Genomic DNA, 19,273 nt, shown 5'->3' on the forward strand with positions numbered 1-19,273 from the left:
TTTTTAATTAAATTAAATGGCCTAATTGAGTCTATAAAAGGAGTACTTAGAGAGAAGTCATCAGGAAAGATTTCTGAGACGACAGATAAGTTTAATCACTGGTTTTCTGATAGTTTTAGATTCTCTCTATACACAAGTCATTTTCTAAGCTTATTTGTTATTTTCTCTTCTTCTCTCTATATCTATCTCATGTGTTGAGAATTGCCCACACTATTCTAGGTGGTTCTAAGGATACATTGGAATATTGTGAAGAAAATAGAAGATCGGTTCAGTTTCTTTGATAATACTCTATGACAGAGAGGATACAAGAGTTAGAGAAACTGAAGGAATGACTCTTTAATTCCGCTACGCATACTGTAAGTATTCTATTCTTTATTTCTCTTTGAATTCAATTTTAGAAACATGTTTTAGGCTATCTCGTATTAATTTGTTTAATATTAGATATACATGAAAATAAATAAAGATCCTGTATAAGCTAATCTAACAACTGGCCTCAGAGCCTTTGGTAATCTTTATTTTCATGCATGAACATGTTTAAAATTGGATTATTTGATATGTTTGAATAATTTGATGGATTTTCATGTTTTTATGAAGCATATTGATTTTATGTTATTTTTAGAAATTTTTAGGTTATTTTGTTGTGTTTTCTATGCTATTAATTTTATATATGCTTTATTTTGTGTAAAACATGTTAAAAATTAATTTGAAAAATGGTTTTGGTTTGAAAAATTGAACAAAAAATATTTTTCGAAATTTTTTGCCTGGTTGCCATGCGCGTGCGCGTATCCCCGCGTCACCCGCCCGCGCCACCACGTGCACGCCCATGCACACCCGCGCGCATGCACGCGATGAATAGTAACCGGTGAACAGTACCGCAAGTACTATTTTTTTTTTTAAATTAAAAAAAATTAAATTGTGAAAATACATTTTTTATTATCAAAACCAAAAATATCTTTTTTTAAAAAATAAAATATTTTTTGTTAGTTGAGATTTAAATAATTAGATATTTTCTACAAAGATTCAAAATCAAATTTAAAAATAGACTAACAACTTAATTTTAAATATTTTAATATATTAAAATATTAGAATTAAGATATAAGATATTTAAGATATTTTCATTTAAATTCTTGATTTTTTTTATAAAATCTTTATTTGAAAATATAAATATCTTTTTATTCTATAGTTTTTAATATTTAAATTATTTGAAATTTGAATATTGTTAGTTAGATATTTTTATGGATATTTGAATTTGTTTAACTATTTTGAGATATTTTAGGGGTGTTATAACTATTTATATTTAATTTTTTTAAATGATTAAAATATTAGTTAATAGTTGTAACAACACAAGATATTTTTGGAAAATAGTTAAGATATTGATTTTAAAATTTAAAATTGGTTAAATTTTGAAAAATATCATTTTTTCAGCCAATTAATAAAATATATTTTTTAATAAATGGGATTTAAATTAACTTTGGTTAATTGTTGATAAATCCTATTTAAATTAAATTAATATTTTTTTTCAAATTAACCTAAAACCAAGTTGATTGTTGATAAATGAAATTTAAATTTACTATTGTTAATTGTTGATAAATTTCATTTAAATTGACTTATATTTTTATACAAGTTTAATTAATTTGAATTTTTTTGATAAATTCTAGATAATTAATTGTGGTATTTTTGCAAATGAAATAAATTGTAGTATTTTTGCATAAATTCATAGAATTGCTCATATAGTAACATGATTAGGCCCATCCAATTATAACATGTCTGTTTGCACTATATGTAGTATTTTTGCAATTGGGCTTAGATGCATATAGTGGCCCATATGTTTGTTAGATATATGGTATTTTGCCAAATAAAATATTCATAACATGATAGGTTTTATTTGGGCCCATTAGAAAATGTAAAGTTTAAATTCCTCTCTTGTGGGTGATTCCACTTGTGAAGGCTCATTTTCTTTGCATGACTATAGTGGACCTAATCAACTAATAACAGTTAATAAAACGAAGGTTTAAATTCCTGTCTTTTGGACCTTGTATGGAAGATAAGAGGCATTTGTAGTGGGAACGACATACTGGACCCAGCCCTCCTCCATATAAGCCCAATTGTTAAGGCCCATTTACCTGAGTTGGACTTAATTGTATATGTTCATTATATTAGTAAAACCTAAATATTGATTAGCAACAAATTAATTCTAAATTAATTGAATTTGTTTCAATGTGACACTATAGAATTAATAAGAAATTATAGGACTTTGGTTTTAAAAATTTAATCTGTTTATTTTTTTTTTTTGAAAACCATAGTCATTAATTTTCTAAAAATAAATAATAAAAATACGATTTTTAATTTTATAATGACTTATTTTAAGAACATTATTCGATCTCCACCGTTGGTTTAACATAGTCATTAGCTTAATGGGGCCTCGAGGCGCTTTGATTCGTCCCCCTACGGAAGGTGTTCATTAGTTATTTTGACAAGGTTAGATCTCGAAAGATAGATAATTATATGTCAAATTCTACTAGACTCATCCATACGGTGACTACTAGGAGTAAATCTACGATTATCGAAACCGTGGGTCTAGCTCATAAAATAGAGATTCTGTTTTCTCATTTTGATCGAATAGTAGGTTGTTAATAATGGTGTCCATTATTAAATGAGTTTACAACTCTATTTAACTAGTGTTATTTTTTTATTCTCGCCAACGGGGACAAGGATATCATAGATTAGTGAAAAACCTAAAGAAATAAAGATATGATTGTTTATGGTATTTTTTCTCATATCTTACATATTTTTGGTATATGTTGTGCTATTTCTTGAAATTTGTGTGAATAGAAGTTTTATTGAGCAAATGTGATTGATTTCTATTTTATTAATAATTTGTAGTTTTAAGCTAAGTAGTGTCTGTTTCTACTCCCATCCTTTCTCAACTTTTGATGGAGAAACTCACTCGAGAAAACTTCCTTAATTGGAAGTAGAATATCAACATAGAGTTGATTGGTGACAACTCTAAATTCGTCATGATTGAGGAATCCCCAGAACGAGCACCGTGTCTGCACGTTAGTGATGGCACCGTAAATGCTTGGAGAAGAACAAGAAAAACAAGAAAGGTAAAGATAAGTGCTTTCACTGCAAAGAGAATGGGCATTGGAAACGAGATTGCCCTAAGTTTCTAGCAGCGAAAAACAAAGGTAATGATTATAGTTCATTTATCTTGGAAACATGTTGTTGTTGGTTTTTATAGATCAAATCAGAGATTATGCGCAGCGGAACAACAATCAAATTGTCAGATTAATCCCATAAGATTTCTAGATCTACTTCTTCACACTCATATATATATTGAATCAAGGACAAGAATAGAAACATTACCTCAGGTCCTTCCTTGCTGCTATCTTTTCGTATGGCTGAATCCTTGAGATATCACACCAAGATCTTCCAAAATGTTCTCAGTCACCCAAAGAACGAGTGTGGGCTCGCTATACAAATAATAGGCAATAACTATTTATCAGATATTCTCAACACATGAGATCTGATAAATTTTGGACCTAGGTTTTGTGAAGAACAATGACCTTTGTTTTTGTCACTGTTCTCTTTTCTCTGAGAGAATCCTAGATATTTTTCTATCCCTGAAAACTTACGTTCTGTGAAAACTGATATCCAATATTTAATAATATCCAATATATTAAAATATTTGTTATTTTAAACAAATTCAAAATAACTGATCAGTTATCAGATTTTTGTTTAAATAATAATATTTAAATCAAATCAAAATATCTCATTATTTATTTAATATTTAAATAACTAAAATTGTGGAATCAAGAGACCAAGTCTCTCTCTTATGCGTGTAGCACAGTGCATGTGCACTGTGCCACACGTGTACCACATGCATGTGCAGGCATGTGATTTTTCCCAATTTTATTATTATTTAAATACCAAAAAATCCCAAAAAATAAATTAATTCAAAATTAATTATATTTTTGTTAAATCAAATAATTAATTAATTCTTAATTAATTAATTACACATAATTAATCAATAATTATGTTTGATACATAGAAAAATGTTTTACTTATCACATAAGTCCTTTTTGCCCATTTTTGCCCATTTTTGTATTTGCCTTTGACAGTGATTATTTGAGCCATTTCGGGGACCATGGACCTATAACATTAAGCTCCAATAAATTGAAACTAAATAATTAAACTCTTTAACTATAATAGTTAATTTATTAATTCTGATATTACTCCACTATAAATTCAGAATTGCACTCTTTATGTTATAGATATACTTTTACAGAAATCTTTTTCTTAAGTCGTCCATAGATATAACCATCTTGCAATAGTTCAACCCTCTAATTAATTAGTTCATAAATTAGAATGGAAGAATTACCATTTAACCTTTCTAATTTACTTCTTATTCCTTAAGTACCATTAATTCACTAGTGAATAATTAATCTATAATCTAATTATAGATTTGAGCTCAAAATCACTCAGTTCCAGAATTAACCCTTAAGGGAACTAATATACGATCCGTTAGGAAAGATTAGATTCCATATTGCTGATACATGTTCCTAGCCATCCATGATATTAAATCTCCAAAACAAAAGTCATTAGCCTCATGCTTTGAAGAGACCTTAACGAGTGAATCAAAAGATTTAATAAACATGAACAGGAGTTCATGAACACTCAGGATTTAGGTTGATCTATAAATGATCATCAGTTATGATATGAATTACAAGTCTTTATTGTTAAATGGTTTTTTGGATAAAGACTTTAATTCACATCGGTCCTTGTCATATATAATCATATTATATAAAGCACCTTTACCGAGATGTCTTACCACATCAATAATCCGAATCTAGATTATTTGTATCATTATGATACTCAGTAAACCGTACTTACAACTCCAATTAAAGAATACCATAACTTTAATTTGTTGTTGTTGACTATTTTTATTCATTCATGTGATCTTAATTCTCTCGTACTAATACAAGATCACACCCTCAATAATGAATATGGAATTTTTATGATATTTACAAAATTATTCAAACAATAATTTAACAATCTAAATATGACAATAATAATAAACCATTGTATTTATTTATTCACAGAAAAAACAAATGTCTTTACATGCTTTTAGGACACACTCCTAACAATCTCCCACTTGTACTTAAAGCAAGTGAGGCATTTCTCTCAATCCCATATTACGCACATGACCCTCGAATTGCTTTGCTGGAAGCGTCTTCGTGAACGGGTCCGCCAAGTTGTGTTCTGATGCGATTTTCAGAATGGTCACATCTCCTCTATGTACGATTTCTCTGACTAAGTGGTATTTGCGCTCTATATGCTTTCCCCTCTTGTGGCTTCTTGGTTCTTTAGAATTGGCCACTGCTCCACTGTTGTCACAGTAGAGAACAAGTGGTTTCTCCACTTCTGGAACTTCTTCCAAATCTGTGTAGAATTTTTCAGCCAAACTGCTTCCTTAGCTGCTTCACAAGCTGCTATGTATTCAGCTTCCATGGTTGAATCAGCTATACTGGATTGCTTAATGCTTCTCCAGAAAACTGCTCCACCACCAAGAGTGAATACTGACCCAGAAGTAGATTTTCTACTATCCTTGTCAGATTGAAAATCTGAGTCAGTGTATCCAGTAGGTTCGAGGTCACTACCCGAAAATACTAGCATATAGTCTCTCGTTCTCCTGAGATACTTGAGAATATGTTTCACCGCAATCCAGTGTTCCAAACCTGGATTTGATTGATAACGACTGACAATTCCTACTGCATAACATATGTCAGGTCCAGTACATAACATCGCATACATTAGGCTCCCTACAGCTGATGCATAGGGATACTTTCTCATATCCTCTTGCTCTTGTAGTGTCATTGGACACTGATCTTTGCAAAGAGAAATTCCATGTCTGGTTGGTAATTGACCCTTTTTGGAATTCTCCATAGAGAATTTTTCAAGCACTTTATCTATATAATTTGCTTGTGAAAGTGCTAGGAGCTTGTTCATTCTATCTCTTAGAATTTTAATGCCTAGAACATAGCTCGCTTCTCCCAAATCTTTCATTTGGAATTTGTCAGCCAACCATTTCTTTACATTTGATAATGTCTCTACATCATTCCCAATGAGTAGGATATCATCAACGTAAAGAACTAAGAAAACCACAATTTTTCCTTTGATGTATTTATAAACACATGCTTCGTCAACATTTTGTTCGAAACCATATGTTTTAATAGTTTCATCAAATGTTAAGTTCCAAGATCATGATGCTTGTTTCAATCCATATATGGATTTCAACAATTGGCATACCTTTTTATCTTGATCCTTCTTTATGAACCCTTCTGGTTGTTCCATATAAATGGTTTCATCAAGGTGGCCATTCAGAAAAGCTGTCTTGACGTCCATTTGCCATATCTCATAATTATAAATGGCAGCTATGGATAAGAGTATGCGAATGGACTTAAGCATGGCCACAGGAGAAAATGTTTCTTCATAGTCCACACCTTCTCTTTGTGTGTAGCCTTTGGCCACAAGCCTTGCTTTATAGGTTTCTACCTTTCCATCTGCACCCATTTTCTTCTTGTAGATCCATTTGCATCCAATGGCATCAACATTGTCAGGCAGATCTACAAGTTCCCAGACTGAATTGGAATACATTGATTCCATTTCTTGATTCATGGCTTCTTGCCACTTATCAACATCAAGGTCTTCCATTGCTTCTTTAAAAGTCAATGGATCGTCCTTTTCAGTATCTGATACAAGAACGTGTGCCTCATGTTCGTAGCGAATAGGTTGTCTCACAATCCTCCCACTACAACGTTGCACTGGTTTTTCCTTTTCAGGAATTGTGGTTTCTTTGGTTGTTTTATCATTAACTGATGAAGAGGATGGATATTATCTGTCATTAGTTCCTGTAAAACTACTTTGCTCCGAGGTTTAAAATCATTCATATAGTCCTGTTCTAAAAAGGTTGCATTTGTCGAAACAAATACCTTTTGATCACTTGGGCTATAGAAATATCCACCTCTTGTTTCTGGAGCATAGCCCACGAATATACACACTTCAGACCTAGAATCCAGTTTTCCAGATTTAGGTCTTAGCACATGAGCAGGACAACCCCAAATACGGAAATGTCGTAAGCTAGGTTTACTTCCATTCCATAGTTCCAGAGGTGTCTTTGTCACAGCTTTGGACGGGACTACATTCAAAATGTAGTTAGCCGTTTGTAGTGCATATACCCAAAACGATAAGGGAAGTGAAGAGTAGCTTAACATAGACCTGACCATGTCTAACAGAGTCCGATTTCTTCTCTCTGAAACTCCGTTTTGTTGTGGTGTTCCAGGTGCTATGAGTTGGGATAGAATTCCATGCTCCAGCAAGAAATCTTTGAATTCAGAATCCAAATATTCACCATCACGATCAGATCGAAGTGTTTTTAAAGATTTACCTAATTGCTTCTCAGCTAAAGCTTTGAAGTCTTTAAACCTTTCAAAAGTTTCTGACTTCTTAAGCATTAGGTATACATGACCGTATCTAGAATAGTCGTCAGTAAATGTGACAAAATATTCATAACCACCTCGAGCTAGAATGTTAATTGGACCACATACATCACTATGTATTAGCTCTAGTGGTTCTTTGGCTCTATTTCCCTTCGAAGTGAAAGGTCGTTTAGTCAATTTACCTTCTAAACAGGATTCACAAACCGGTAGGGTTCCAACTGTTAGTTCCCTTAGAGGTCCTTCTTTAGTTAACCATTTTATCCTATCTAGACTGATATGACCTAATCTTAAGTGCCATAGATACGTGTCATTTTCTTTAGAAACCTTTTGTCTTTTGTTACTTTGCGGAACGGCTACTTTAAATAATTCAGAATTATTGAGCGATTTTTCAATTGGATCAAGCATGTACAGTCCGTCCTTCTGTTTTGCATGACAAATATTGTTCCCATTCCTTGAAATAAAAATCATATTATTATTAAAAGAAATGTTAAAATTTTGTTCATGTAACGAAGATAAAGAAATAATGTTTCTAGTAATTTCAGGAATAAATAGCACATTATTCAAAACTAAAAAATTGTTCTTAAAATTCAAACGGACTGTTCCACATGCTTTGGCTGAAACAAGCGCTCCACTTCCCACTCTTATAGTCATCTCTCCTTGCTCCAACTGCCTTGCGGACTCAAGCATCTGCAAACAAGAACAAACGTGGTTAGTGGAACCAGAATCAACTATCCATGATAATTTATCTTGTTCCACCATACAAGCTTCGAGTACAAGTAAATCTGATTTACCTTTCTTTTTCTCTTTTAGCTCGGCGAGATACTTTGGGCAGTTTCTCTTCCAATGACCATCGACATTGCAATGGAAACATTTTCCTTTGGGTGTCTTTTGTTTGGGGTCATTGTTCTTTTTGTTCTCGGGCGCTTTGGATGACTTCTTTGCCTTTTTCGGATTGTCCTTTTTAGGTTTGCTGTCATTGTTATTGCCTTTTCTTTTCTTCTTTGAAGAAGATGGTTTTGCTTCAGCAACATTTGCTTCAGCCTGACTTGAGATGGTCTTATTCAAAGACTCAAAAGTTTGTAATTCATTCAACAATTGTGTCATGTTAAAATCTAATTTGTTCATGACATAATTTGTTGTGAATGCAGAAAAAGCAGGAGTTAAAGACTCAGGTATAATGCTTACTTGTGTCTTTTCATCCATGACTGCTCCATGCGTCTCAGCTTCATGAAGTACATTGATCATGTTCAAAACATGCTCACGCACAGATTGACCTTTCTTCATCTTAGCATTCATGTAGGTTCTAGTAGCCTCATGACGACTTTGCTCAGATGGGCGCCCAAACATTTCCTTAAGAGATACTAGTATCTCAAAAGCAGTTTCCATGGATTCATGCTTTGTTCGTAAGACATCACTCATGCTTACAAGCATATAGCACTTGGCTTTGTTATTGGATTGAATCCATGCATCAAATTTGTCCCGAACATGTTTCGGGGCATTTGCGCCAGGTTCTTCAAGACATTCCTCATTTAGGACAAACTTGTGGTTTTCACTAACCAACAACAGATTCATATTTGATTTCCATTTTATGAAGTTATCACCAGTCAATTTTTCTTGTGCAATCAAAGCAGTGATGGGATTTCCAGAGATAGACATATTCTGAATAAAATAAAAAATACAAATATATTATTATTATATTTAGAAAAAATAAATATCAAAGTTTCAGAAATTAAACGTGATGCATGAGCACAATTAAAACACATAAAATAAAGATTAATTTCAACGATAAAATTTTCTAACAATTAAAGTGCCGCCTTAGGGTCGGTCAAATTAATTTTAGAGAATTTATAAGACATTCTTATCTTTATTGTTTAATACTTAAAATAACTCTTTATTTTCTCTTTTAAATATTAAAGTACCGCTTAGTTTGGTCAAGTTATGATTATCCACTCTCAAGCTTAATCATAACTTTGTGAGTGTAACCCATTATTTCGGAGTTCATGACTTAACTTAGGACATGCCGCCTTAGGGTCGGTCAAGCCTAAAATACATCATTAGTTCCTATCTATGTAAGAAATATAACCTTGCTATTGATATGTCTAGACACCTTCCTTAGGGGGATGAAAACAAAGCCGTCGCGAGGCGCTATTCATATCTCACGGTGTCATATTAATAATGGAGACCATGGGTTATGTTTGAGATATCAACCCTCTCCCACTCACTATTTTGAAATAAGTATTTTTAACCTAATTAATTCCAAATTAATTATAGTTTCTTTAAACTTTATGAACACAATTAAAATTGGAAAGAAAGCGAGTTTCTAGGTCCATGTCCAATTTTAAATTACCAATCATGTTCATCTAAACTTTACTAAAAAACACTTTTTAAAATAAAGTTGGTTTAAAGAAATTAAGTCATAAAGACTTAATTGGTGTGACATTTTACCAAGTTTTCAAAATAAAACTAAGTAATTTACATGCAATTGATTTCACAAAACAATTCATATAAACATATAGGACAGTCCTAATAATCATGTTTCTACTAATGAGATGCATGATTATGACTGTGTGGGTTTTTTATGTATGACATACAATGCATGAACATGTTATCAATCACATTAACCACATGAAAATAATTATTTAAATAAATAAATAAACAATAAATGTTGAATCGGGTGCTTTTGGGTATTTCTAATTTTACAACCACTTTATAAAATTAAAATAAAATAAAATGCCTTGATCTCCATTGGGCTTCTTTACTTTACTGTCGGTAGGATTTGTGGCATTGTTGGTCCAGAACAATAATGAGAAAACAATTTTCAAATTATTTTTGATTAATTAAAACAAACTTTTAAATAATCATTCTTTTTATTTTTCTTTTTAATTAAAACAACTTTTAATTAAAACTGAGATGAAATTAAATCTGTTATTTTGAAAAAATAAATTTTAAATAAGATATTCAAAAAAAATTTGTTAAGACAACAAAAATATCTCATTGTTTAAATATCAAATTTCAAAAATAGGATATTTTAACATTTTAAAATTTTAAAAAATAATAGATTAATTTCAGAAAAAAAAAAAAAAAAATTCTGGACTGTCAAGCGGGGCCACACGACGTCAAAACGGGGCCGCCGGGGCCAGACCGTACGGACATGTCCGTACAGCCGTCCGTACGGCGTCCGTACGACGTCGGGCAGTGGCTCGGAGGTTGGCCTCGGAGGTGCGGTGGCTGATTTCTGAATTCCGGGCTCCGTTCTCACTTTTGTGTGATCGGAATTACAATTTTATGGTATCGAAAACCAAATAAAATTACATAAATCCTATGCCCTTTAATGGCTTACACAATGATATAATCATAAACAAATCCTAACCCAAAAACACCATACAATTAATGATTCAACATTCCCACGCATTCAATCATATTAATCCATCCATTCATAAATAAATGCATAAAATTAAACCCACACAGATTCAATACATATATATGTGAAGATGGCTCTGGTACCATTTTTTGGTTTTTATTGATCAAATCAGAGATTATGCGCAGCGGAACAACAATTAAATTGTCAAATTAATTCCATAAGATTTCTAGATCTGCTTCTTCACACTCATATATATATTGAATCAAGGACAAGAATAGAAACATTACCTCAGGTCATTCCTTGCTGCTATCTTTTCGTATGGCTGAATCCTTGAGATCTCACACCAAGATCTTCCAAAATGTTCTCAGTCACCCAAAGAACGAGTGTGGGCTCGCTATACAAATAATAGGCAATAACTATTTATCAGATATTCTCAACACATGAGATCTGATAAATTTTGGACCTAGGTTTTGTGAAGAACAATGACCTTTGTTTTTGTCACTGTTCTCTTTTCTCTGAGAGAATCCTAGATATTTTTCTATCCCTGAAAACTTACGTTCTGTGAAAACTGATATCCAATATTTAATAATATCCAATATATTAAAATATTTGTTATTTTAAACAAATTCAAAATAACTGATCAGTTATCAGATTTTTGTTTAAATAATAATATTTAAATCAAATCAAAATATCTCATTATTTATTTAATATTTAAATAACTAAAATTGTGGAATCAAGAGACCAAGTCTCTCTCTTATGCGTGTAGCACAGTGCATGTGCACTGTGCCACACGTGTACCACATGCATGTGCAGGCATGTGATTTTTCCCAATTTTATTATTATTTAAATACCAAAAAATCCCAAAAAATAAATTAATTCAAAATTAATTATATTTTTGTTAAATCAAATAATTAATTAATTCTTAATTAATTAATTACACATAATTAATCAATAATTATGTTTGATACATAGAAAAATGTTTTACTTATCACATAAGTCCTTTTTGCCCATTTTTGCCCATTTTTGTATTTGCCTTTGACAGTGATTATTTGAGCCATTTCGGGGACCATGGACCTATAACATTAAGCTCCAATAAATTGAAACTAAATAATTAAACTCTTTAACTATAATAGTTAATTTATTAATTCTGATATTACTCCACTATAAATTCAGAATTGCACTCTTTATGTTATAGATATACTTTTACAGAAATCTTTTTCTTAAGTCGTCCATAGATATAACCATCTTGCAATAGTTCAACCCTCTAATTAATTAGTTCATAAATTAGAATGGAAGAATTACCATTTAACCTTTCTAATTTACTTCTTATTCCTTAAGTACCATTAATTCACTAGTGAATAATTAATCTATAATCTAATTATAGATTTGAGCTCAAAATCACTCAGTTCCAGAATTAACCCTTAAGGGAACTAATATACGATCTGTTAGGAAAGATTAGATTCCATATTGTTGATACATGTTCCTAGCCATCCATGATATTAAATCTCCAAAAAAAAAGTCATTAGCCTCATGCTTTGAAGAGACCTTAACGAGTGAATCAAAAGATTTAATAAACATGAACAGGAGTTCATGAACACTCAGGATTTAGGTTGATCTATAAATGATCATCAGTTATGATATGAATTACAAGTCTTTATTGTTAAATGGTTTTTTGGATAAAGACTTTAATTCACATCGGTCCTTGTCATATATAATCATATTATATAAAGCACCTTTACCGAGATGTCTTACCACATCAATAATCCGAATCTCGATTATTTGTATCATTATGATACTCAGTAAACCGTACTTACAACTCCAATTAAAGAATACCATGACTTTAAGTTGTTGTTGTTGACTATTTTTATTTATTCAAGTGATCTTAATTCTCTCGTACTAATAGAAGATCACACCCTCAATAATGAATATGGAATTTTTATGATATTTACAAAATTATTCAAACAATAATTTAACAATCTAAATATGACAATAATAATAAACCATTGTATTTATTTATTCACAGAAAAAACAAATGTATTTACATGCTTTTAGTACACACTCCTAACAGTTGTACGCCCTAATTTTCCACGGGCTATTAACGAGCTGAGATATGGCATAATTATATCAGCCACATGGATACCACGTCGCCGAAGCTGCTGTTGTCAGGTCCTACCTCTTTAACTCGAGGTAGTAAAAAGTTTATCAAGATTATTTAAGGGCCAAATCAGAGATATGAGGACTGCGGGTTGAGAAGGCATCCAGCCCGAGGCACGAGCTGGAGTTGGAAGCTGTGACCCCTTGTAAAGTCTACCATGCAATGTAAATGTGCATATATCAGACATCACGTGTCTGATATATCCCTGAATTCTCGGACACGCAGCATGAACGTGCGTGTTTAGGCACCCTCGACTGGGTTGGGCCGTGCGTCCCATTATCCTCCTTACCTATTGATTAGACCACACTTCATCTGTCAGGTTTTAGGAATTAATCATGAATGTCATAGAAGTGACATGATGGGTAAGAAGGTCACGGGATGACCCCCCTTACCAACTCCCAAGTGCCCTCTCCTATAAATATGGAGACCCTGGGAGTTGCAAATGGTTGGATTCTATTGTGTAACGAAATACCCTGTAAAGAATACCAGAAATATAGCAATAATATTGGCTGGTGGAGTAGAAGGATTTTAACCTTTGAACCACCTAAAAAACGTAGTCGTATCTTCAGTTCATATTAAGATCATTCATCTGTTTCGGTTCATCACTCAGCACTAATCCCTTTCTCTTATTTTCTTATTACCTGTTGGCGAAGAACTGCGTCAACAGTTTGGTGCTTTCATTGAGAGCTTGTTTGATTGGTGCTATCGCAAATATCCAACCATGGTGATCACTCGATCAAGACACGGTAACGAGGCGGACCAGCATGATGGGCAGGAGGCCCATCATGCCGCCATCTCCGGTGAGCAAAACCTTGAAGTTCAGCAGCGGCTGGCCAAGCAGCCAATAGGCCAGGATGACACTGGAAGTTCGGCACCCCGGCCACCTAATCCAAACCTGGACTTTTACACGGCAGTAGAGATGGAGAATGCTCAGCTGAGGAGTCAGCTGGCGAAAGCTAATCAGCAGATTAAGGAGGTGTTAGGCCGACTACCCCCTCTTACAACCGACGCTAACGTCGGAAAGAGGCAAGGCGGGACTCATAAGTCCCGCCGGGGTAATCGGTCCAGGCCTAGCCGCTCGGCCAGACCTCCGACATCCAACTTTACTCCCTCATCGTATCGCCGAGAGGAAACCTTCGAAGAACTACCCAGGGCCGAGCAACAGTATAGCCACTTGGTCCGAACTTCAACTCCCAGCTCACTACCAGCCTCGCGCGCACCTAGGAGGACTCGAGGGAATTCTAGAAGGTGATCCGGGGAGGGCTCACGGCGACAGCCCGTTCCGGCCAGCCGTCCTGCGCCCCGCTCAGATTGCCAGGCACAAGGCCCGCAAGTTGGCAGGGCCGAAAGGCCCCTACCTAACCTAATCTTCCCTGACGGAACCAGAATTGCATCCCCGGTCAGACATCCTCCTTCACCGATAAGATATCCGTCTCCTCCTCAACCCATCCGAGATATTCCAGCTTATGGGAGCAGTAGGAGAGACCCACCTTCCGCAGGACCTTCCCATCGTGGCAGGACGCCCAGAGAAGTACCGGATCCTCAGCCCCAAAGGAGGGCTCCGAGCTTTTCTAACGGGAGCTACTGGACTGGAAGTCACCGAAGTGACCTTTCTGGCAAAGACCTGTGCCAATGCCTAAGCTCGGCGCAAAGTCCTCAAGCCACCCCGAGGGGCGACCTACGAGATCACCTTAACTCTCGTAGGAAGTGGTGACCCGGTAGGAAGTGGTAGCCATGCTCGCTCAAGGGGAGACCTGTCCGAGGTATGTGACGGCAGGAATGTCCCAAATGACCTATCTCAAGATAGGAGGGGCAATAACCCACCAAACGTATACAATGGATCTGAAGCTATTGAACAGCCCCGGAATAACCAAGGAGATCAGGACAAAACCCTTGAGCGCCTGGCTCAGATGGAGGAGCTAATGAGGAAGCTCCTGTCGGAGAAAGAAAAAGATGAATATGATTTGGGGGACGAGCTTGAGCTCTTTGCCCCTAGCATAGCAGCAACGGCATACCCGCCCAGTTTCCGTATGCCGCGCTTGTCCAAATTCAACGGAGACGGAGATCCGTCAGATCATCTGGGTATGTTCAATACCCTAATGACGGCCCACAACATTGGCCTCGAGCTGAGGTGTTTAATATTTCCCTCCACACTGACTGGGCCAGCCAGACAGTGGTTCAAACAAAGCAAGAAACAGTCAATTAGCTCCTAGAAAACTTTCTCTGCTGACTTCAAGAGAGCATTCCGAGCCTCCCAGGCTGCCCGCATCAAGGTCGACTCCCTGGCTAACGTGAGGCAACAACCCGACGAGCCTCTGAAGGCTTACCTGAGCAGGTTCGCGAACATCGCTGCTTGAGCCAGAGACGCAGATGAAAGCTCCAAACTAATGGCTTTAAGGACTAGAATCCTTGTCAGAGGGGGACTCTAGAATGAGATACAAAGGAAGGGAGTCAGCTCAGTAAATGAATTTCTAAATAGGGCCCAGGGGTGGATCAACTTGGAGGAGGCCCAAGCTTCAGCTGTAAGAACCAGCCAGGTCACTGAGCAGGCCGCTGGAGTGGGAACGAAGGTCGTGACAGCGACCCAGAATGTTACGCAGAATAACCAGTTTGGTGGAGGCAAGAGAAAGGGAAACGGCGAGGGCAACCAGCACGGCCCCAAGAAGAATAAGTCCGTGGAAAAATTTAAGCCAGTCTACGCGACTTATACGGAGCTCACCCACTCTAGGGAGAACATCTTCCTAGCAAACTCTGCTCGCCTCCCCTGGAAGAAGCCGGAGCCGTTAAAGCACCAGAAGGGGAAGCGAGACCCCTCCAAGTTTTGTCGTTTCCACAACGACGTTGGCCACAATACCAATGATTGTAGACTCCTAAAGGATGAGATCGAGACTCTCATCAGAGCCGGCCCCTTGGCTCAGTACGCGTGGAACAGAGTTCCCGCAGCCCATCCGACTCTGGAAGTCCCGATCACTCAGCCCGGGTCTCGGGTAGATCAGGACGTCCCTCCTCCAGTGACAGGAGTGGAGATCTCCACAATCTCTGGAGGTCCTCATTTGGCTGGCACAAGCAGAGGTGCCCAAAATAGGTACGTCAACGAACTTAAGGCTCATAATGGAGTAGAGTTCGTCCCCGAGCAACATCTGCCAAAGCAGTAGCGATTGGAAAGGCAACCAATCATTTTCACTGAAGAAGATGCCAGCCACGTTCAGTTGCCTCATAACGACCCTCTAGTTGTAGCAGTGCAGCTCGCTAATCGGAGGGTTAGGAAAGTGCTGATCAATAATGAGAGCTCAGTAAACCTTCTATTCCGGTCCACACTGGAGAAGATGGGTTTGACTGTCGTCGAGCTGAAGGCAACCTCCATGATGCTTTATGGTTTCTCGGGAGAAAGATCAGCGGCTATAGGGACGATCGAGTTGGTGATCACCTTATGAGAGGGACCTCGAACAGTCTCAAAACTCCTTGAATTCGTGGACATTGATTGTCCTGCCGCATATAATGCCATTTTGGGTCGACCTACACTTATAGCTTTTGAAGCCATCACCTCCGTCCGCCACCTCGTGCTGAAATTCCCTTCTTCCACAGGGATATGCACGATCTGTGGCAATCAGCTCGCTACCAGGGAATGCTACATCATTTCCATGAAGGGAAAATTGAAACCCGGGTAGTTAACAATGGCCATCCTAGGTGGAGAAGAGGAATCTCAGGAACCTTTGCCTAATCCTAAGATTGAAAAACCTCAGAGCACTGAAGGGGAAAGTATCGTCCTAAGTGAGGATACTGACCCCCGAATAGGCAAGGATAAGTCTGAGCTCCAAGCTATTGAAGAGCTCGAGGAAGTAAATATTGATCTACAAAATCCCTCACGGATGGTTAAGCTCGGGAAAAACCTCTGTGGCAAGAGGAAGGCGGAGCTGATCAAATTTCTACAAGAGAACCTGGATGTGTTCGCATGGTCACATGAGGACATGGTGGGAATCAGTCCAAATGTCATCATGCACACCCTTCATTTGGATAAGAGCGTTCCTGCAAAGTCCCAGAAACAGAGGCTCCTGGGAACAACTCGGGCTGAAGCCCTAGAAGAAGAAGTAGCCCGGCTCAAGAAATGCGGCTTTATTCGTGAAGCCAAGTTCCCGGTCTGGGTCGCCAATCCCGTGTTGATCCCGAAGCCAAATGGGAAATGGCGAACCTGCATCGACTTCTCCGATCTGAACAAAGCCTGCGCCAAGGACTGTTTCCCCTTGCCGAGGATCGACCAATTGGTAGACGCCACGGCGGGGCACAAGCTCATGTCCTTTATGGACGCATACTCGGGCTATAATCAGATCGCCATGAATCCAGCGAACCAGGAGCACACCAACTTCATGACCCCAACTAACATCTATTGTTACAAGGTCATGTCGTTCGGACTGAAGAACGCCCGTGCTACATACCTGAGATTGGTGAATAGAATGTTTGCCAACCAGATCGGGAAGAACATGGAAGTGTACATTGATGACATGCTAGTCAAGTCAAAGACTTCCGATAACCATGTTTCCGACCTGGAGGAATGCTTCAAGATACTGAGGGAGTACGACATGAGGCTTAACCCACAGAAGTGCACTTTTGGGGTTGCGTCTGGAAAGTTCCTGGGTTTCATCGTCAATACTCGAGGAATCGAGGCAAACCCCGATAAGATCAGGTCATTGCTCGAGCTTCCCTCACCTAGGTCACGTAAGGATGTCCAAGGCCTGACAGGAAGGGTGGTAGCCCTTAATCGGTTTATTTCAAAATCCACCGACAAGTGCCTGCCATTCTACAACCTACTTCGAGGGAATAAGAAGTTCGAATGGACAGAGGAGTGCGAGAGTGCTTTCCTCAACCTGAAGGCACATCTGGCCGAGCCGCCCATATTGTCCAAACCAAAGGCAGGAGAGCCTCTTTTCCTTTACCTAGTTGTCACAGAAGATGCAACTAGTGCCGTATTGGTCCGTGAAGAAGACCGGTTTCAAAAACTAGTCTACTACATCAGCAAGAGACTTCTCGGAGCTGAGTCCCGATACCCGGTGATGGAAAAGAAGGCATTCTATCTTATCACGACCTCTCGAAAGCTCAGGCCGTATTTCCAATCCCACTCAATACACGTAATGACCGATCAACCTTTAAGGCAGGTTTTGCAAAAACTTGAGGCATCGGGACGCCTGTTGAAGTGGGCTATCAAGCTCAACCAGTTCGAGATTTTGTACACCCCATGAACTGCTATAAAAAGTCAGGCTCTGGCCGATTTTGTGGCAGACTGCACATGATTCAGGGAGGATCCTATGGAAGGGTCACCCCAGGTCACCTCGACCCAGGCGTCATGGAAGATCTTCGTGGATGGCTCATCTAATGAGAGCGGCTCCGGGGCTGGAATCATTTTGATATCCCTAGAAGGGCATAGATTCCACTCGGCACTGAGATTCGGATTGAAGGCCTCCAACAATGAGGCCGAATACGAAGCTCTGCTGGCCGGGCTAAGGATAGCCCAAGAGCTGAAGGCCAGCTCCGTTCAATGCTTCAGCGATTCCCAGCTCGTGGTAAACCAAGTGCTAGGGGAATATCAGGCACGGGGGGCCAAGATGGCTGCTTACCTGGCCAAGGTAAAAGTCTAACTGTCCGCATTTGAACGAGGCTCAATCGAGCAGATACCTCGAGAGTAGAACGATAATGCAGATGCCCTAGCCAAGCTCGCTACCTCCAGGGAGACGGAGGCTTTGGGGTTAGTACTGGTAGAGTTCCTGGAGAAACCAAGTATAGAAGAGGTCGGGGCGGAGGTCGAGATGATCGACGCCAGACCGACCTGGATGACCCCCATCCTCGAGTATCTCACCGAGGGAAAGTTACTCGAGGGGCGTAATGACGCACGGTGGGTACTGTACCAGGCTCAAAGGTATGCGATATTAGATGGGGTACTGTACCGACGTGGGCATTCCTTACCCCTCCTACGATGTGTTCTGCCAGGCGATGCAAAGGCCATCTTGTAGGAAGTCCATGAGGGTTTTTGCGAGGATCACACTGGGGGGCAAAGCTTGGCCCTAAAAGTCTTAAGGCAAGGGTATCGACTACTTCACAAAGTGGGTTGAGGCAGAACCTTTGGCAACAATCACTTCGAAGAAAGTCCTCAACTTCGTGGTCAAGAGCATTATCTGTCGGTTCGAGCTGCCAAAGAAAATCGTATCCGACAATGGGACTCATTTCAACAGCGACCTCTTCTCCGAATTTTGTGAAAGGTACGACATT

The sequence above is a fragment of the Humulus lupulus genome, chromosome 7 (assembly GCF_963169125.1).
Source record: "Humulus lupulus chromosome 7, drHumLupu1.1, whole genome shotgun sequence".
Taxonomy (NCBI): domain Eukaryota; kingdom Viridiplantae; phylum Streptophyta; class Magnoliopsida; order Rosales; family Cannabaceae; genus Humulus; species Humulus lupulus.